Raw genomic sequence first — 23,122 nt, 5'->3', positions numbered from 1 at the left:
TTCAATCTGGCAGACCTTAGCATAAGTTAAGAACACAGATGTCAGCCCCAGAGAACAGTTTATATGGTAATAAAGAAGAGGCATATCCTGCAGCAAAAACTGGATGTGACCAAATTGTTTAAAAGTGTAACATAAAGTGATTGTAAGGCTGTGTTCTCATCTACGCAAATTGGATGCGTTTTTAACCCCAATCAAATTTGCATAACATGTGAATGTGAACGGCTTTCAATGGAGCCAGTTCACACATGTGCAGGGCGGCCATGGTGCAGTTTTGAAAATGGCCCTGTGTGTTTTTGGGTCCAGTTCAGGTGCGAATTCAGGTAAAAAATTGCACCTGAATTGCACCTGAACCGATAAACAGAAACGCACCGGACTCTGGACTACAAACCACAGCCGCATATGTGTGAACCCAGCCTAAAGGTTTAATTTTTTTTCCTAAAATAAGAAACATGTCATACTTACATGCTCTGTGCAATGGTTTTGCACAGAGCAGCTAGCTCCAATGCCTTTACAACCACTTTAACACACAGCAAAAATGGCACTTACAAAAGTGTTCATTAGGAAATATGCTAAGCAGGACGTTATTCACTTAGAAAATTAGAACAGATGCCAAGAATCACTTCCAGGATGCAAGAAAAGCCATGCTATGCAGTGTCCATGCAGACATACCGTAATACCATATACTGAGAATTACCCCAAGCATACTGGACAAGAGAAGGGGTACAGTGCCCAGTCCTTACATACAGAATAAGACCAGATACTCAGAATTAAACTCTGCATACAGAAAAGAGGTATCTGTAACAGAAAAATAATCCACTGAGGGAGTACAACATTGGGGGAACAGTGTTGGCCAGCACTACAAAGGAAAAATATTTGGGGGTACTTATTTCAGATGATTGTAAAATGAGAAAACAGTATGACCAGGGAGTGGCAAAAGCAAATAGAATACTAGGATGCATCACTAGAGGGATCACCAGCAGGAGGAAGGAGGTTCTGATTCCTCTATATAGATCTTTAATGAGACCTCATTTAGAATAATGTGTCCAGTTCTGGAGACCCCACTTACAAAAAGATAATGATAAAATAGAACAAGTACAGAGACGGGTAACAATAGTGGTGAAAAGCACCACCACCAAGAGATAAAACATATTGAGAGTGACTTCAGAAACTTAAAACGGAGTTCCAGCCTCTAAAAAAAATATTAAAAGTCAGCAGCTACAAATACTGTAGCTGCTAACTTTTAATATAAGGACACTTACCTGTGCAGGAATCCTGCGGTGTCCACACCCCAAGTCGATTCGTCCATTGGCTTCGGGTGCAGGAGCCTGCATTGCAAGTGTCGTCTTCTGGGACGCACACAGGTCAATCTTACCAAGAAGTGGGTACCTGTCAAAATCAGGTACCCGCTCTCCCCTCCCCCCCAAAAGTGACAAATGTGGCAGTGGAGAGGAGGAGGGTGCGAAGAAGCGGAGCTTTAAGGAGGAAGTAACCCCTGATGGGTTTTACTTCCTCTTTATTTCCCTGCAAAGGTAAAGCTGCTTCCACACCCCCCACAGCCCAGCGATGGAGGGGCAGAGCAGTGAACCAGTGACTGACTCTTTCTACTCACTGAAGACTAATGCCGCGTACACACGATCATTTTTTGGCATGAAAAAAAACTACGTTTTTCGGCATGTAGAAAAAACGAAGTTTTTCCAACTTCATCATTAAAGCAACGTTGCCCACACATGATCGTTTTTAAAACATGCTCTAGCAAAGCGCGGTGACGTACAACACGTACGACGGCACTATAAAGGGGAAGTTCCATGCGGATGACGCCACCCTTTGGGCTGCTTTATCTGAATTCCTGCTAGTAAAAGATTATTCGCGCTTTTCTGTCTGTTAAAGCGTGATGAATGTGCTTACTCCATTACGAATGGAAGTTTTACCAGAATGAGCGCTCCCGTCTCATAACTTGCTTATGAGCATGCGCGGGTTTTTAACGTAGTTTTAGCCCACATATGATCATTTTTTACAACTCGAAAAACGACATAGTTTAAAACGTCGTTAAAAAATGCAGCATGTTCGAAAAAAATAAAGTTTTTCAGACCCCGAAAAATGATGTGAAGCCCACACACGATCATTTTAAATGACATTTTTTAAAAACAAAGTTTTTTTCATGCCGAAAAATGATCGTGTGTACGCGGCATAAGAATTGAGTGATCATCATTCTTTGATCGCTCAGTTGTCGTTGAAGAGCCAGTTGGGGACAGCTACAGCTCGGATGAGGCTGGGTTCACACTACGGTTTTCCCGTCCGTCAGCCGCATACGATTTCAGTATTGAAAACGTACGGGCCCGGACGGGAAAACGTAGAGATAGACAATGCATTGCAAATCGTATGCACTCGGATGCATCCGGGTGCGTACGATTTGCTGGCAAAACGTTTTTTAAACGTACGCAAAACCGTGTTCAACCACGGTTTTGCGGTCGTTTTTAAAACAGTATGGCAACCGCATACGTTTTCCTTTAACATTAATGTTAATGGAAAACGCACATATGTGCGGTGCCATACGTTCCCGTCCGTTTCAGCCGCATACGTTTTTTCATATAAATCGTATGCGGCTGACGGACGGGAAAAACGTAGTGTGAACCCAGCCTCAGTCCTGCAGCCATCTTGGTGAGTATGCATGTTTGTTTTGTTTTTTAGATCCAAACACTTCTCTTTTAAGATAACAAAGTATTATATATTGCTTTTAAGAATAAACAAGGCTTTTCTCTTTTGTGATATTGTCTTGGAAAAATGAATGTTTTATATGCAATTTTTAGACAAAAAAGTAACGCAACTTGGTTTATAAAAGATAAAAGTATACATTTTGTATATCATTTGTCCTGTTTAAAATGACACTAAACTTATGGTCATGGTATAAAGCATTGCAAAATTATTTACAAATGTTTTTTTTTTTTTCAATTTTGTTCTCTTTTAATGTGATGCTTTAATAAAATAAACATACAAAGCATAGAATAAATGTAAAACAAGTTTAATGGCTTAATAAAATAGAAATTAAAAAAAAAAGCATAAAAATTGTTGAGGGCAGAGGGGAAGAAGGAGTTAATCGTGGCTGATTAGTGCAAACTACGTGTTAAGAGGTTAAATAGACACATTTTTTTTTTCATTTTTTCCTTGTCAGCTTGCTTTAAGTTTAACTGACAGCATATGTGAATTGAAGTTCACTCCTTTGACCTGTAATTGAATGAAACAGAGTAGATGCAAAATTTACAATGTTACTTTATATATTTATCTATATCACATCTAAAGTCTGATTGATAAAGTTAATAAAGTCAGGTGGTTGTTTTTGTGCACAGCAACTCCCGACTTTATTTTCAGGGCCGCAAAGTGTGTGTGTGCAGGGCCCCTGTTAGAAATCATGGGGCCCCTTACCGCCTAGCTAACAAAACAGCAGTGAACCAAGCCTAACAGGCGGCTCCAGCCGCATGAAAAAACCTCTCATTCAAGCAACCAGCATACCTGTAAGAATAAACCCTTAATTATGTTTTTTTTTTAAAAACATATATATATTTTTTTTTAACAGCCATGTTGGGGTTGGTAAAATATCAGAGGTCTAAACAGACGCCCAACATCTCACTTTTAAGACAGAAAAATAAATTGAGGGCACAGATTCCTCAATCCCTTCTCTGAACTCTCAGCTGCAGAGCGAATGAACAGGAAGTGCTCTGTACAGAGACTCCCTGTGCACCCACAAACTATAGCATTGTAAACACAGAGAGGGCCACAGGGGGATTGGTTCCAGTATTTGCACCCACTCCTGTTGCTGAACTTATGGGGCCTGGGCCCCGTACAGGAGGGCAGGTGCTACCCCCTTATCAGCGGCTGCAGCTGTGTGTGTGGGTGGAGGCAGGGGGAATGCAGAATACCTTGTGCATTACCTTGAAAAAAATGTATCAAAACACAGCAATGTAAAAAAACATACACAAGTGCTGACAACAAGGCCGAGATGTACTGTAGAAATACTATACAAAGACCTAGGCGTTTTGAAACCGCTTCCTCAGAGCATGCTTTTAGCACTGACATTTACAATGGAAAAAAAGAGCTTTAAATTGCTGCCAAATGGTATCTCCCCCCGCCTCAGGATTAGGGAACTTTGGAGGGGTCTGTGTGCTGTTTATTTTTGTTAAAAAACAAACAAACAGCAATGAATTTTATTTGCAGGCAATTTTAACTGGGTCATTTTACTTTTGCATAGCACATCCTACTGCGAGAATGAAAACCATACCAATGTTCTCGCCCAAATATGGCCATGTGGCCATATTTAGGCAATTATGTAACCCCAGTCCATACCCTTATGCTCATTTACTTAAAGCGGAGTTCCACCCAAAAACGTCCGCTTTTTGGAACCCTCCCCCCCTCCAGTGTTACATTTGGCAGAGGGGTGCAGATACCTGTCTAAGACAGGTATTTGCACCCACTTTCGGGAATACACTACTGTGGCAGTCACTGCGGCAGGAGAGAGCCGGGACCAGTGATGGCTCACCGCGCTACTCGTGCATGCGCAGTAGGGAACCGGGCAGTAAAACCGCAACGCTTCACTTCCCGATTCACTCACCAAGGATGGCGACGGGTGCAGCCGAGGGATGAGCGATTGCTCGTTATTGGCTACCGACATTGTGGGCGTGCTGGACAGGTAAGTGTCCATGTTTTAAAAGTCAGCAGCTGCAGTATTAGTAGCTGCTGGCTTTTAAAAAAAAATAATCTGCGGAACATCCGTTTTAAGTGGGCGACGTCAGTGGATGGTAAGTAAGCAGTGGGTGCAAGCGGCCACTGCTTCCTGAGCAACCATCGGCAGACGGAAGCTGTCATGTTTGTCCACGCTGAACGCCCTAAGACTACTTTCACACTGGGGCATTTTTCAGGCACCTTAGGCCGTGTACAGGCGACCAAACATGTACGATGAAACCGGTCCGCCGGACCGTTTTCACCGTACATGTCTGCCCGGGGATTTCTGTATGGTGGCTGTACTCACCATCATACAGAAATCCGCGCGTAAACAATACGCGGGGCGTGTCCGCGCCGTCGCCGCGACGATGACGCGGCGACCTGGGCGGCCCTGCCAGTTCAATGCTTCCACGCATGCGTCGAAGTCATTCGACGCATGCGAGGGATGGCGGGCGCTCTGACATGTACGGTAGGTCTGTACAGACGACCGAACATGTCCGAGCGGACAGGATTTCAGCGGGCTGTTTTAAAACAAGTCCAGAAATATTTGCCCGCTGGAAAAAGGCCCGGCGGGCAAATGTATGCTGGAATCCTGTACGCTCGGGCCTACAAACGACCGAACATGTCTGCTGAAACTGGTCCGCGGACCAGTTTCAGCAGACATGTTCGGTCGTGTGTACGGGGCCTTAGTGTTAAAAAAGCACCTGTAAAGCACCTGAAAGAAGCCTCATCTGCAATCCTAATGTGAAAGCCTGAGTGCTTTCATTGCCCTTTCACACTGCCAGCGCCCGAAAACCGCTGGTAAAGCACCGCTAAGACCCCTTTCACATTGGCCATTTTCCAGGTGCTTTGGCGTTAAAAAAGCGCCTCAATGGGAGGGGGCGCTTTAGGAGCGGTGTATTCAACGCCACAGCTTCTCGCCCTAGGGTGAAAGGGGTCTAAATGCAATATCCCTAATGGTTAGACTGGAACAGGAATGGGTCTTCCACAAATTGTTACCACAAGTGGAAAGCGCCTAATTCTCAAAACGTTATAGTAGGCTGTAGTGTTAATCACTGAAAACCCCTTAAATTAAAGTACAAGTTCAAGCAAAACTTAAAGTGGATGTAAACCCTCCATACACCCAGTGAAGTGAACAGCCTCAGATGATGCACAGGAATGAAACCAATCTCCCTACATAGGTTTTACATGTATATCTGCTGTCTTCACATTTATATACTGTTTAGAAAGTTGAGATCGTGTTAGGAGATTTTCTCTTCCTGGTTAACACAGAGTGTGATGTCTGGGCATACAGCCAAGATAGCTAACATTGCTGATTGGAGGAAAGGCACACACCCCCTCTCATCATAGGCAGAGACTCTCAGGCCCCATACACACGGGAGGATTTATCCGCGGATACGGTCCAGCGGACTGTTTCCGCGGATAAATCCTCTCAAAGATTTCCACAGATTTCTATGCGATGGAGTGTACTCACCATCACATTGAAATCCACGCGGAAATCCTCTGGCGATGACGTGTCGCGCCGTCGCCGCGATTATGACGCGGCGACGTGCGCGACGCTGTCATATAAGGAATTCCACGCATGCGTTGAATCATTACGACGCGTGCGGGGAATCCCTTTGGACGGATGGATCCGGTGAGTCTGTACAGACCAGCGGATCCATCCGTGGGATCCGATTCCAGCGGATAGATATTCTGTGCATGTCGACAAATATCTATCTGCTGGAATTCAGAAATATCTGCGGATAAATATCCGCCGGAGTGTACACACCATAGAATCTATCCGCTGAAACCCATTCGATGGGATTTATCTGCGGATAGATTCTATGGTGTGTATGGGGCCTCAGAGGTGTTTTGTAATAGAACCTGCTCTCTGCTAATCTATTTTAGCAACCTCCCCGGACAGAAAATTCAGGCTGCTTTTGTCTAAAAAGTCTGAGAAAATGCCCAGCTCAAATTTCTTGAAACGGTTTACATCCACTTTAACTAACACTAAACCTGCTCTCTGCCACATTCTAAACCTAATCTATCTAACCCTGTAAAGCAAAAATCGTTATACTTGCATATTCTGCAGCCGATCCAGTCCGGTCCCAGCATTAGCTGTCAATGGCTGCTTCAGTGTGGAGGCGGGTGAAGGAGAGGTGGCCGACAACGGAAGCCCCATAATAATTCTACGGGTGACGTCACTTCCCAGCCATTGTCGGTCCTCTCCTGCACACAGCTTCCGCCACTGGAGACCAGACCGGATTGGCTGCAGATACACTACGCCGCCGTAACTTACAGCGTATTTCCCGTATCCACAAAGAATTTGCGCCGTAAGTTACGGCGGTGTAGTGTTACTGTGTCGGCGTAAGGCGCGCAATTCAAAGGGATGAGATGGGGGCATTTTATGTTAATACGTCTTGACCCGACGTAAATGATGTTTTTTCTGAACGGCGCCGTCCGTGGGGGTATCCCAGTGCGCATGCTACAAATTAACCCGCAACAAGCCAATGCTTTCGACGTGAACGTCTTACTACGCAAAGCCCTATTCGCGAACGTTTTACCCAAACGACGTACACGACGAAAAATTCGACACTGGCCCGACGTACGTACTTAACATTGGCTACGCCTCATATAGCAGGGGTAACGTTACACCGAAAAAAGCCTTACGGAAAAGACGTAAAAAAATGCGCTGGCCGGACGTACGATTGTGGATTCGCGTATCTAGCTAATTTGCATACTCGACGTGGAAATCGACGGAAGCGCCACCTAGCAGCCAGCGTAAATATGCACCTTAGATCCGACGGCGTACTAAGACGTACGCCAGTCGGATCTAGCCCAGCTTCAGGCGTATCTTGTTTTGTGGATACAAAACAAAGATACGCCGGAGCAACCTAGCAGTTACGCGGCGTATCAATAGATACGCCAGCGTAACTGCTTCGTGGATCTGGCCCAGTGTTGTACTTTTGGCCATAAAATAGGTCATTGGTCAGGTATTCACAAATGTTTGGTCATGTTAGGTATCTCCTGGGTATTGCATGAGACCCAGAGTGATTCTCAGCATTTCTGTAAATTCTACAGTATTAACATAGAGCCTCATTAATCTCTCTCATCATTGATCTGCTGTGCTATTTTCACTCTGACAACTATTATGATGTTTAAAAGTTTCTCTTTATGTGGCTTTTAAGAGGAAATTACAAAAAACACACTTCAATCCATTTACTTTAAAGTATTTAATCTTCCTGAACATAAGAAAGATGTAAAAGCATCCAGCCCTTTAATGAAAGACACTGGCAGATTGAAATACAATTTCTGAAGCATGTGGTTACTAGGGAAACTTTTAAATATTTGTAAAGATTTACTTGTCTTGCTTCTGTCAACCACAGGTAAGTAGATGTAATAAACGAAGAAGGATGCTCATTAATTTTAGCTGCTTCAGTACATTATCCTCGACATATGAGGCAGACTGGAGGGGAGGGTGGGTAGGAAACAGGATACAGCACAGAGATAAAACCTTACAGATGATAAAAGGTGATTACTTTTCTTGTTCTCTGTGTAATGAGGGCACGGCCATGTTGGGGCATGGAGATGGCAGTAAAATTCATACTCACAGATTTGAAATTTAAGGATTAACTAATTCCAAGCTGGACAGATTCATGTGACAAGAGATTGCAGTTCTGCCTGAAAAGCCTTAATTTAAACGCAGATAAAAAAAACACCAATGAAGGAGTTTTCTGATAAGGAATGTGCTGACAAGAGGAGAAAGAGAAAGAGATGACCTTATTAGTCAGTTGCTTCCCCTTTATTGGTTAGTTACAGGTTGAGGGCAGGGAGTAGACCAAGCTGTGTTGCTGAAGAAAAGTCAGGTCACCATGTAGTAAGTCCTTGCTAGGATATGCAGATATTTGCTACTAAGGGCCAGATTCTCATACCCGCGGCGCAGCGTAATGTAAACCGTTTACGTTACACCGCCGCAAGTTTTCAGTCTTAGTGCCCGATCCACAAAGCACTTACCTGGAAATTTGCGGCAGTGTATCGTAAACACGTCCGGCTCAAGGCGGTCCAATTCAAATGGGGCGGGTACCATTTAAATTAGGCGCGCTCCCGCGCCGGACGTACTGCGCATGCTCCCGTCGCAAATTTCCCGACGTGCTTTGCGCGAAATTACGACGCGCCGACGTTTTGAGAATCGCGACGTCAACAAAGCACTTACGCCGAGAAAAAGAAAACATTTAAAAAACATTCAAAAGCGACGCGGGAAATACGGGCATACTTTAACATGGTGGAGTAATTTTCCACCATGTTAAAGGTGCACTATCTTTGCGACGGAAATCTAACACTTGCGACGACGTAATGACGGGAAAAATCTTCGTGGATCGCCGTAACTCCTAATTTGCATACCCGACGCTGGTTTACGACGCAAACTCCCCCCAGCGGTGGCTGCGGTATTGCATCCTAAGATCCGACAGTGTAAGTTCATTACACCTGTCGGATCTTCTGGCTATCTATGCGTAACTGATTCTATGAATCAGTCGCATAGATACTCTGAGAGATACGACGGAGTATCTGAGATACTCCGTCGTATCTCCTTTGTGAATCTGGCCCTAAGTCCTCTTCTTTTGAAGACCAACCAGGTGCATTTAAAGTGGATGTAAACCCTCACATATACCCAGTGAAGTGAACAGCCTCAGATGATACACAGAGATGAAACAAATCTCTGTGTATCATCACATGAAACAAATCTCATAACTTTTACATGTATATCTGCAGTCTTCATCTTTATATACTGTTTAGAAAGTGCTCATCGTATTAGGAGATTTTCTCTTCCTGGTTAGCACTGCAGTGAAGCCTGGGCGAATAGCCAAGACAGCTGATTGGAGGAAAGGCACACACCCCCTCTCCTCATAGGTAGAGACTTTCAGAGCTGTCCGTTGAATGGTTCAGCACTCTGCTAATCTATTTGTAGCATCCTCCCTAACACAAAACTCAGGCTGCTTTTATCTCAGTTGACAGAGAACTTGTCAGAAGTTATCAGGCTGATAACAGAAGAACGTAGCAGGAGACAGCTACGGGACATAGTGCTTTGAAGAGAGATAAGAAAACACACATGTATATGTGCCCAGCTAATATATCATGAATCGGGTTTACATCCACTTTAACACCATGATAACTTGTGTGCTGAAGAAGTAGATGAGCAGCTCCCTCTGCTGTATGTGTACCATTGAGAAAATTTACCTTCATTCCTGCCCAAGAAACACAACAGGAAGTTAGTAGAAATCTCCCAAAGTGAAAGGGAACTCCCCCTTCTTTTTAGAGGAATTGAAGAGTAATTTAAGGGAGAAGTGAAAAGCCCACATCCCTAATTAGAAACACCCTCTGAATGGGAATTTTTAGAGCATCAATCACTACAATAATATATAAAAGAGTATATTTTATTGAAAAAGTTGAAAGTATATTCCATAACAAAATGCAATAAAAGAAGAGATGCAGTTAACATGACAGATAACCATTTGATCAGTCAAACATTGGTTTGATGAAAACAGTAATACCTCAATGCGTTTCAAAATGTCATTTTAGCCTTTTCTTCCTCAGGGGCAATTAAACGTCAAAAGATAGTTATCTTTAATACAAAAAACAGCATTAAAAATAGGGACAAGTTTATGTTCAGAACAAGCTTATGTTCTGAACAGTGAACAAATTGGGGTGTTCGCGGCAAATTCGAAAAGCCGCGAAACACCCTTTAAAAGTCTATGGGAGAAATCTGAAGTGCTAATTTTAAAGGTTAATATGCAAGTTATTGTCATAAAAAGTGTTTGGGGACCTGGTTCCTGCCCCACATGTATTATTGCAAAAAAAAGTTTTAAAAACAGACATTTTTTTCAGGAGCAGTGATTTTAATAATGCTTAAAGTGAAACAATAAAAGTGAAATATTCCTTTAAATTTTGTACCTGGGGGGTGTCTATATTATGCCTGTAAAGTAGCGCATGTTTCCTGTGTTTATAACAGTCTCTGCACAAAATGAAAAGGAAAAGGAAAAAAAGTTTAAAACTACTCGCAGCTATAATGAATTGTCGGGTCCCGTCAATACAGATAAAAGCCATTGAAAGTCAGTGAAAAAAAAAATGCATGGGGTTCCCTCTAAATTCCATTACCAGGCCCTTCAGGTCTGGTATGGATATTAAGCAAAACCCTGCGCCAAATAAAAAAAATGGCGTGGTCTTTCGCCAAAAATCCCTACCAGACCTTTCAGGTCTGGTATAGATTTTAATCACTTATCTACCAGCCGCCGTTAATTGTTGTTCTGACAGGACGTCATATGATGTCCTCGTCTTTTAAAGCCGATAAGGGGTGCGCGCACCCGTCGCGTTACTGGGAACACGATGCGCGTGCCCGGCGGCCGCGATTGCCAAGTAACTGAGCAGGACCGTCGATCTCTGTGTGTAAACACAGAGATCCACGTCCTGTCAGGGAGAGGAGACCGATGCTGTGTCCCTTGTACATAGGGACACAGATCGGTCACCTCCCCAGTCAGTCCCCTGCCCCTATAGTTACAATCACTCACTAGGCTACACATTTAACCCCTTCCTCGCCCCCTAATGTTAACCCCTTCCACTTTTTCAGGTCTCAGGGAATCCCAGCTAAAATTAATTAATTGGGGTCCTTGGCCAGTAAGAAGAATGTCCCTTACATTGGTAGTCAATGGGAATAATGAACCTTATATTGGTGGTCAGTGGGAAGAATGCTACCTTGCTTTGTCATGTGGTGTTGCACCCAGAATTATGCAGGCACCATCAAATGAGAGGTCAGTCACCCACAGCTCAAAAACCCCTAGCAACCTCCAAATAAACCCTCATTAAGAAAGACTGGTTTAACCATTCCCCACCCTATCAAAACTAAAAATAAATAGTGGTCAGTGAGAAGAATGTCTCTTACATTGGTGGTCAGTTGGAAAAATGTACCTTACATTGGCGGTCAGTGGGAAGAATGCTTCCTTTATAGAAAGAAAGATCATTGAGTTCATGTAGCTTGCTTTGCCAAGTGGCATTGGACCCAGAATTATGTGGATACCATCAATTGAGAAGTCAGCTTAAAGGGTCACTAAAGGAAAAAATTTTTTTAGCTGAAATGACTGTTTACAGGGCATAGAGACATACTAGTTAACTGATTCCTTTTAAAAATGATTAAAAATAGATAAAAAAACAATCATATAATGTGCCTGCAGTGTAGTTTCGTTTTTGCTGTTGTTTGCTGGTTCTCTGATGTACAGAGAGCCACTAGAGGGCAGTCAGCCAATAGAGAGCAGTGATACTTTGTCTAAAACTCCTCAGCACCAATCCAGTTTCGTTTTACACACAGCTCCTTGATTAGTGACCACCGTGAGAAATCTCCCAGTACTGTGGTCATCAGGAAACAGGCAACCAGGAAGTGTCCAGAACAGAGAGGATTTACAGCAACATCAAAGCAAAAACGAACAATGAGCACATGAAACCAGGACTGCAGCAAGGTAAAGGAAGCTATTTAGCTAAAAAAAAAAATTCCTTTAGTGACCCTTTAAAGGGGTTGTAGACAAAAATATTTTCCTCTTAAATTAAAGTCTGACAGTAGCTGATAAAGTAAAAAGTAATGTTTTGCATTATAACTAGTTTGATACCTGTTGAAATCGAGCTGTTTCATTCACCTCCGTCACTCCTGAATCATTATTCTCACTGACTTCCTGGTTTGCGTTGCGCATTCATTCTTGCTACATCACGGCCTAATGGGAACTACAGTTCTCATTAGGCTTAGCCTCCATGCCTGTCAGGGATAAGAGAGCATCTTCACGCAGGGGTGTAGTCATAGGGAGGGGGTGAGCACATTCTGCTTTCCACCATGCAAAACCCCTCAGATGCTGGTGGAAAGCAAGAAGAGGAGTGACAGGAAATGGCATTTTTAAACCTGGATTACTGTATTTTGGAGGTCAAAAGGAAAAACGAGGTAAGTGATATTTAAATGCTCTAGCTCACAGCAATCAATTGATCTAATAAAAAACAAACTTTTAGTGTTCCTTTAAGATAAAACCTTAGCAACCTCCAAAGGAACCCTTTTTAAGAAAGGCTGGTTTACATGTTCCATACTCTACACTTGAATACTATTATCAAATACCAAAAAGTAACAACTCTCTGTAGCAAGAATGGGAAAGAAAGATACAAAAATTAGGCATCTAAAGTTGACCTGACAACATTCCATCTTCCATTTTTTTTTCAGAACTTCTGTACAGACTTGTCACTATAGAAAAACGTCTGCGGCGAATTGTTTGCAAATATTTTGTAATCTTGATAATAACGTCTGGATTCCCTGTTCTTGCTCTGGTGGCTCTGACCTTTATGGGGGGATTCCTTAACAACAGTTATGATCTGTTTCAATGTGAGCATGTGGCGTGCAGAGCTCTGAATCAGGATCCCACCATGGCGATTAGACTAATTAGGAGATGAATGGGGACAAAGCACCATCGGGGAGGTAGCGTAGTAGTCTTTCTAAGTAAGAAGGAGGGGTGAAGAGCTGACCTGTGTCACTAGGCCTCTTAATTCCAGGTTAACTGTTTTGAAAAGGGGGGGAGAAAATCAGATGGCCCATCCACAAAGGATGCAGTAAGCACAGAATGAGGCCCTCCAATAAATATCGCAGCAAAGCTTGGAAATGCCAACTCCCATTGTACTGCATTCTCTTTAAACCCCCCTCTGGTTCCTTCTCCTGGCCTGTGTCTCAGCAAGGTCACCTCTTTGTCTTTATTACTTATTTACACCCGGCAATTGTTCAGCCACAACAGTTTTGACCTTTTGCACTCTAAGGCCTTTCTAATTTGCAGCTGGACATTGCAGATATTTAATTGCATTAAACCAGCACTCAAAAAAGTCAAGGCAGCAAATCTGGCAATGTATGTACTGTATATAAGCATGGCATTTCTTATTGTGGAAAGACTTATATAGTGGATAGTCAAGGATCTTGACTAAAGCAAGCCATAGATAAAAGAGAAACAGTTGGATGTGCATCCACCATCCAAGCATCTCACAGGGCCAACTAGGAAAAGTTATTTTACCTCCCAAAAGCAATCGACTGACAGCTGATGCAGGATTTATGATATGAGATTGACATCTGATCTGACAAAAAAAATCTGAATTGGTGACTATCACCCACGAACGAGTTATGCCTTGTACACACGATCGGAAATTCCGATGAACAGAGTCAGACGGAATTTTTTCATCGGATATTCTGACCGTGTGTGTGCTCCATTGGATTTTTTCCATCAGAAATTCCGACGGACTTAGAAAGAGAACATGTTTTTTTTTTTTTCAATAAAAAAAATTTCTATTGCAAATTCCGATCATCTGTATGGAACTCCGCATGCTCAGAATCAAGTCGAGACATGCTCGGGAGCATTGATCTTAATTTTTCTCGGCTCGTCGTAATGTTGTACGTCACCGCATTTTCGACGGTCAGAATTTGGTGTGACAGTGTGTATGTAAGACAGCTTGAATGGAATTCCGTCAGAAAAATCCGTCAGAGTTTATCCTGTCGGAAATTCAGATTGTGTGTACGGGGCATTACAGCTTATTTTATTTTATTTATTTATTACAGGTACCTATATAGCACCTTCAATTTACACAGCGCTTTACATAAATACTGTATATTGTACATTCACATAGGCCCCTGCCCTCAAGGAGCTTACAATCTAAGGTTCCTAACTCATATTCATACATACACAGACTAGAGCCAATTTAGACAGGATCCAATTAACCTACCAGCATGTATTTGGAGTGGAGGAGGAAACTGGAGTAACTGGAGGAAACCTATGCAGGCACAGAAAGAACATAGGGCCAGATTCACAGCGGAGATACGACGGAGTATCTCAGATACTCCGTCGTATCTCTCAGGCCCCATACACACGATAGAATCCATCCGCTGAAAAATCCCAGCGAATGGGTTTCAGCGGATAGATCCTATGGTGTGTACACTCCAGCGGATCTGTTTCCGCGGATATTTATTCCCTGGGATGGATTTCCAGCGGATAAATATTTGATGACATGCTATCAAATCTATCCGCTGGAATCCATCCCAACGGATGGATCCGCTGGTCTGTACAGACTCACCGGATCCATCCGTCCGAAGGGATCCCCCGCATGCGTCGTAATGATTCGACGCATGCGTGGAATTCCTTATATGACAGCGTCGCACACGTCGCCGCGTCATAATCGCGGCGACCGCGCGACACGTCATCGCCAGAGGATTTTGGCGCGGATTTCGATTCGATGGTGAGTACACTCCATCGCATGGAAATCCGCGCAAATCCTCGAGAGGATTTATCCGCGGATACGGTCCGCTGGACCGTATCCGCGGATAAATCCTCTCGTGTGTATGGGGCCTCAGAGTATCTATGCGACTGATTCATAGAATCAGTTACGCATAGACAGGGCCGGACTTACCATTGGCCTTGACTGGGCTCAAGCCCAGGGGCCCCACCCAATAGGGGGCCCCCTTTAAAAAAAAAAATAAAAACATTTTTTTTTTTTTTTTTTTTTAGGGGTCCGGGACGGCAACCCCCCTTTTTTTAATTTATTTTTTGTAAAAAAATGTTTTTTTTATATATTTTTTATTTTTATATATATATATATATATATATATATATATATATATATATATATATATATATATATATATATTTTATTATTATTATTAAAGGGCCCAGGGGTCTCCAGGGCCCCCGGATGGCAACCCACCTTTTTTATTTTTTTACATTTTTTTTTATATATATATATATATATATTTTTTTATTAAAGGGCTCAGAGGTCCCCAGGGCCCCATGTGGCAACCCCCCCTTTTTTTATTTTTTTTATAAATGTTTATTTTTTTATTTTTGTTTATTTTTTTATTTTTTTATTAAAAGGCCCAGAGGTTCCCAGGGGCCCAGAGGTCCCCAGGGCCCCCGGGTTTGGCAACCTCCCTTTTTTTATGTATTTTTTATAAATGTTTTTTTTTTATTATTATTAAAGGGCCCAGAGGTTTATTTTTTCTTTTTATTAAAAGGCCCAGAGGTCCCCAGGGCCCCGGATGGCTACATATATTTATATATATTTGTTTTCTTCTTTATTTCTTCTATTTTTTGTAAAGGCCCCCCCGCTTCTCAATTTGCGGCAGCACCCACGCTTCTCAATTTCAGGCGGCAGCACCCCCACCCCCCTAGGTTCTCTGCTTCAGGGGGCCCATGCCTTAAGCTGTGCAAGGGGCCCCAAAATTCCTGATGGCGGCCCTGCACATACCTCCCAACACGCACGGATTCTGTGGGACTTTCCCGCACAGACAGCTTCTTCCCGCAGTCCCGCAAAAGGGTTAATTTTCACGCACTGCAAGAGGAGGCAGCACGGAAGCAGGAGGAACCGGAGTGGTGTGTGGAGGACTGTGGCTGCTGAAGGGAAGAAAGCCGACAGCCGGGCTAATGACAGTCTGTGGCCCCGGCTGTTGGCACAGGTGAGAGGCACTCCCCCCTCAACAACTGCAAATTCCCCCCCCCGCTCAACAACTTTAATGCGCTCCCCCCCGCTCAACAACTTCAATTCGCCCCCCCGCTCAACAACTTCGATCCCCCCCAATTCTCGGCTCCAGGGGGCCCCTTCAACACTCAAGCCCAGGGGCCCCCCCCACCCTAAGTCCTGCCCTGCGCATAGATATCCCTTAGATCCGACAGGTGTAATTGTTTTACACTGTCGGATCTTAGGATGCAGTACCGAGGCCGCCGCTGGGGGGAGTTCGCGTCGTAAACCAGCGTCGGGTATGCAAATTAGTTACGGCGATCCACGACGGATTTTCGCGTTCGCTACGTCGCCGCTAGTCTAGTTTCCCGTCGCAACTTTACACAGCAATCGTATTGCTGTATAAATGATGGCCGTCGTTCCCGCGTCGAAATTTAAAAATTCACGTCGTTTGCGTAAGCCGTCCGGGAATACGGAATTACTCTACGCGCGTCGTCGTTCGAAAAAATGACGTCACTGCGCGCAAAGCACGGCGGGAATTTCGAAACAGGGCATGCGCAGTCGGTCTGGCGCGGGAGCGCGCCTAATTTAAATGGCACACGCCCATTTAAATTACGCGGGCTTACACCGGAGGCCGCTGGCGTAGTTTTCATCGCAAGTGCTTTGTGAATCAGGCACTTGCGATGAAAACTTGCGGCGGTGTAACGTATCTACGATACGTTACGCCGCCGCACTTCTACCTGAATCTGGCCCATAGAGCCTTTGTTGGTGTTTTAAGACGAAATTTACACCATGCATTGTGTTAACACTTGACATACTGCAACATTTACCACGTGTTACCATAAAGCAAGGATTTACAGTATTTATGTTGCCAAAAAGAAACTCATAAACCACTCCTACTGTACCACATCCTAGACAATGTATCGACAAAAAATAGTGGAGACCACAGATGGCTGTAGTTTCACAATACATTTGGAGGTGCAACAATGGGCTAACAAAACTCATTAAACAATCTTATGCCGCGTACACACGATCAGTCCATCCGATGAGAACGGACCGTTATCATAGGTTAACAGATGAAGCTGACTGATGGTCCGTCGCGCCTACACGGTTAAAAAAACGATCGTGTCAGAACGTGGTGACGTAAAACACCACGACGTGCTGAAAAAAACGAAGTTCAATGCTTCCAAGCATGCGTAGACTTGATTCTGAGCATGCATGGAATTTTAACCGATGGTTGTGCGCACTAACGATCGGTTTTGACCTATCGGTTAGCAATCTATCGGTTAAATTTTAAAGCAAGTTGGCTTTTTTTTAACCGAAGGTTAAATAATCTATGGGGCCTATACATGATCGGTTTGGACCGATGAAAACGGTCCATCAGACCGTTGTCCTCTGGTTAACCTATCGTGTGTACGAGGCCTTACACTTATTATCTTCTACAAAACTATCTGAAAAACCCATAAAAATGGTCATATATGAACACCCCCCAGAGTCAGGATCAGATTCCTGCCAAATCGATATACAATGTTTTTTCAGTCACTTTGTGAAAGGGTCTCCTTCCTGTGTATTATGTTGATGCGTTTCATGGAAGGAATTGCTTCTTCAGGAGAAAAAGTGTAATGCCACGTACACACGACCGTTTTTAATGTCATGGAAAAAACAACAATTTTCTTGACGTGATTCCTCTCAAGCCGGGCCTTGCATACACACAATCGTGAAAAAAAAAATGCTTGAGCAAAGCGCGATGACGTACAACACGTACGGGAAGTTCCATTCGGATGGCGCCACCCTTTGGGCTGCTTTTGCTAATTTTGTGTTAGTAAAAGTTTGGTGAGAGACAATTCGCGCTTTTCAGTCTTCGTGCTTTTCAGTCCGTTACAGCGTGACGAATGTGCTATCTCCATTACAAACGCTAGTTTTACCAGAACGAGCGATACCGTCTCATAACTTGCTTCTGAGCACGTGCATTTTTTCCCGTCGTTAAAGCCTACACACGACCGTTTTTCACGACGTGAAAAACGAAGAGAAAAATAGAGCATGTTCTAAATTTTTAATGGCCATTTTTCACGACGAGAAAAATGCTCTGGAGCCTACACACGGTCGTTTTTAATGACCAATTAAAAAAATTGCATTTTTCTCATCATGAAAAATGGTAGTGTGTACGCGGCATAAGATTTCATAGTTACATAGTTACATAGTTAGTCAGGTTGAAAAAAGACACAAGTCCACCCAGTTCAACCACAAAAAATAAAAAAACAAAATAAAAAACACAGTAAAATCCTATACACCCAACTCCATACCCACAGTTCATAATGGATTTTGTTTGCCCATTGTTGTACCTGAAAGGTGAATAGTGTAGAACCCACTGAAAATGGGGTACTTTCACACAGTAGTGGACTTAAGCACTGTTTGGCCATATGGTGTGACCAAATCCCCATATTTGCTTATTATGTTCAGGTGCGTTGTAGGATTTTAAATGACATTGTTGTATGTATGCCCTATAATATTTTGTTCTGGTTGTACCTGGAAAGTCTGAGTTTATTTTGAAGCTACAGCCCTCTGTGGTCTCCACTACTTTTTGTCTATTTATGTTGCCACTTATTGCCACTAAATGGCACCCATCACAGGGGGAAGAAAAAAGTTATAGCACTAGACAGATGTAAATACTCTCTACATTGTTGCCTGCTGTGTTGTCAAAACCACTGCAGCTGAGTTTTCTTCATGCATTGCCCATCCAGAAAATAAAATAAAAAAAGCATGCATTAAAACACAAATGTGTGAATGGGTCCATTGAAGAGAAATTCTAAAGCTGAAATCCATGGAGATAATAAAGGCATACATTGATGTAGCTCTGTGTTAACTAATACATCCTAAAATGTACAGCTCACCCTGGGGGAAGGACAAGCACCACAAATATGTTGAGAGGAGGAGAGAGCAGAGTGACAGTAAGAGTCCATTCACACCAGGTACGGTGGGACTGCTTTTTGCTGTTATTCCAGTGCAGTCCCATCTCACCATCACCAAGAAAAGTCAAAATGCCTTGTTTGCGGTGTGGCCGGTTCACACCACTGCATTGTGGTAGAGTGCGGGCAGTGTGTGATGCAGCGGGCAGCATGTAGTACTTTCTACCAGGACCACATGAGTCACCACCACACACCAGCCAAAAGTACTATAAAGTATCACTGTGTGAAAAAAAACAGTGAACAGTTTGATGCACCAGTATTGGTGAACATGGGCAGATCTTGGGGGGGGGGGGTGCTGAAGTGGGATGCACCCCCTCTTCCCCATGAGCATTGTGCCTGGACGCTGAGCTACATCCCTCATCCCCGTCCTCAAGGCATGGGGGCACCCTGATACAGTAAACTAAAGTGAAAAAATCCCAGACAGGAGTGATAGTGGCAGAAAGGAGAGAGCTGGGAGTAGGTGTGGGCTGTGCTGTGTTCTCCCCCTCCATTCATAACCACTCTCCCCTATGTAGCAGGGGGTTGGGGGCTATTTGTGCTGGGAAGTGTACTTTGGGGGGGGGGGGGTTTGTACCAGGAGGAGGAATGAGGGGGATATGTGCTAGGAGTGTGGGGGTGGGAGAGTTTGGCTAAGAGGGGGAACTGGGGGGGATTTGACGCCCTGTACACTCCCCTACTAACCCCCTGTCTTCTATCCTGGTGATTTCTGTCCTCTGTCCTGCTGACCACTGTACGCTGTCTTTTTAATCCCTGTCCTCTTCCCTTTTGACTCCCCTTCTCTGCCATATTGACTCCCTCCTCTGCCCTGCTAATCTCTGTCCTATGCCCTTGTGACCCCTATCCTCTGCCTAGCTTACCTCGGTACACTGCCCTGCTGACCCCCTGTCCTCTGCCCTACTGACCCCTGTATTCTGCCCTCATAACACCTACTCTCCACCCAGATGACCCCTGTCCTCTGCCCTGCTGACCCCCCTGTACACTGACCTACTGACTCTTGTACACTCCCCATGCTGACCTCTTATCCTCTGCCCTGCTGACCCCCTGTACACTTACCTACTGACTCTTGTACACTTCCCTGCTGACCTCTCATTCTCTGCCCTGCTGACCCACTAACTCACTGCACACTGCCTTACTAACCCCAGTACACTGCCCTGATAACCAACTGTACACTTTCCCAGAAGCTAATGGCCTCTGTACACTGCCCTAGAAACTGCTAACCCTATCTCTTGCCCTGCTGATTCCCTGTACCCTGTCCTACTGACCTTGCATTCTCTGTCCCCCTGACATTTTTTTTACTGCGCCCCCACATCAAACAGCCTAGATCTGGCACTGTCAGTACATAAACACTGTGCTGGTCTGGCCAGCCCGCACCACAGTGGCTGGTGTGAATAGATTCTAAAGCCCTGTACACACGACCGGGATTCCCGACGGTATAAAGTCCGCCGAGAAACCCGAGAACCTGCTCGGTAAGTTTCCCTGTGTACAAACGAGAGGTTTTCCCATCGGAAAAGCTGTGGGGCGAGCTTTCCCGGCCGTGTGTATGCTCCCTCGCAGTGTTTCCCCATAGGAAAACTACCGGCTTTAAAACTGCCAGGAATCCGGTTCTCTATTTCCCCTGCGGGATTCCCGGCAGTCTTCCTGTCGGGAGAACTGCGAGGAAGCATACACATGGCCGGTTTTCCCAGCCAAACGCTCTCTCCCCGCAGTTTTCCTGGTAGGAAAACCGGTCGTGTGTACGAGGCTTAAGTGTTACTGAACTGCAGGAAAGGAAAAACAGATTACCTGCCCTGCCAGTCATGACTGCTGTGCGACATAGCTGTGTAGGTCTCAGGACTGTCCTAGTACCTGAGAACACAGACAGCAATAAAACTTAAAAGAGCTGCTAACTACTTCCCCAAAAGAAAATACATTTTTTTTTTAGTGTTAACTGTTTCTCTGTTGGAGAGTTTCTTCACTCTTCCTGTCCTATGGACCAAACAGGAAATGAGGGGAAAAATGACAATACAAACACTTAGGTAGATTCAGAAACACTTACGACGGCGTATCACTAGATACGCCGTCGTAAGTCCGAATCCGCGCCGTCGTATCTTTAAGCGCATTCTCAAACTGAGATACGCTTAAATCTTGCTAAGATACGACCGGCGTAAGTCTCCTACGCCGTCGTATCTTAGTTGTATATTTACGCTGGCCGCTAGGAGCGTGTATGTGGATTTACGCAGAGAATATGCAAATGAGCAAGATACGCCTATTCACGAACGTACTTGCGCCTGATACACTGTTTACGTAAGGCGTTTTTCCGGCGTAAAGATAAACCACCAAGAAGATGGCGCAGCCCATGCAAGGTATAGGCGACGGAACAGCCGTCGTATTTTACGTTGTTTGCGTAAGCGTACGTGAATGGGGCTGGGTGAAGGTTATGTTCACGTCGACAGCAAGGAGTATTTGCGATGTGATTCTGAGCATGCGCGTGCATGCGCCGTACCAACGGCCCTCATTTACATGGGGTCACGGGTATTTTACATGGAGCACGCCCCCTACCTGCCTAATTTGAATTAGGCGGGGTTACGCCGGCACATTTACACTACGCCGCCGTAACTTAGGACGCAAGTTCTTTGTAAATACATTACCTGCCTCTCTAAGTTACAGCGGCGTAGTGTATCTGAGATAAGCTACGCCCGCACAAACTTAAGCCAGTCTTTCTGAATCTGGCTAATTGTATTTAAATAGAAAAGGTGTTTGTTTGTTTTTTGGCTTACAGTGCATTCATTTGATAATTTATGTTCACTTCCTGCCCTGGTGATCACACAGGAAGTGGTGAGAAATCTCTCAGGCGTCACAACAGCAATTCAAAGCTGCCAGAGTTTTTATCCCTTATTCCTAAATTTTTCAAAACTAAGGGGCAGATCCACAGAGCAAGTACTTTCAAATTTCCTGCGTCGTATCTTTAGTTTGAATCCTCAAACCAAGATACGACGGCATCTGGGTTCGATCCGACAGGCGTACGGCTTCGTACGCCTTCGGATCGCAGATGCAATACTTTGGCGTCCGCTGGGTGGAGTTTGCGCTGTTTTCCGCGTCGGGTATGCAAATGAGCTTTTTCCGATGATCCACGAACGTACTCGCGGCCGTCGCATTCTCTTACGTCATCTCTAGTCGGCTTTTTCCGGCGTATAGTTAAAGCTGCTATTTTGCGGCGTATAGATAGACTTGCCATGTTAAAGTATGGCCGTTGTTCCCGTGTCGAAATTTGAATTTTTTTTTTTTGGCGTAAGTCGTCCGTGAATAGGAATGGACATAAGTCACGTCTAAGTTAAAAAAATGACGTTGTTGCAACGTCATTTAACGCAATGCACGGCGGGAAATTTAGGAACGACGCATGCGCATTTCATTCGGCGCAGGGAACTGCTTCATTTAAATGAATCCCGCCCCCAACCCGCCCAATTTCAAATCCGCTGACAGAAATACACTACGCCGCCGTAACTTAGAACTCGCTGAGGATTCGAAAATGCGCCAGGTAAGGTACGGCGGCGTAGTGTATCTCTGATACGCTGCGCCGTTCCACATGTATGTGGATCTGGCCCTAAAAGCAGAAGTTTTGGAGTAGTGATACCCTTTCTTGACTAATTTGTTTTAATAAAGGTGCAAGCTCTTTAAGGTAATTTAGATCCCTGCATTAATCAATGGTAACACGGAACAATAAACTAGTACTACTCAAAATAAAAAAAATGAGAAAAGCTATTTGGCTTTCGCAGTACCAGAACAATGTCCAAGGCATCCAATGTAAAATGGCGAAAGAGTGCCCCACATCCCCACCACCATGAGCTGGGAACTACTCCAGAAGCGTAGGTTGCAGGCCCTGCCACCCTTAGCCTGGCATTCCTCCTCAGTTTGTCACTTGGTGTGTTTTGTGAATTTTGTAAAATCTCTGCCAGCCAGCCCTCTGCCTCCTTTCCTTC

This window comes from Rana temporaria, chromosome 3 (assembly GCF_905171775.1).
Source record: "Rana temporaria chromosome 3, aRanTem1.1, whole genome shotgun sequence".
Classification (NCBI taxonomy): Eukaryota; Metazoa; Chordata; class Amphibia; order Anura; family Ranidae; genus Rana; species Rana temporaria.
Note: the sequence above shows the minus strand (reverse complement) of the source record.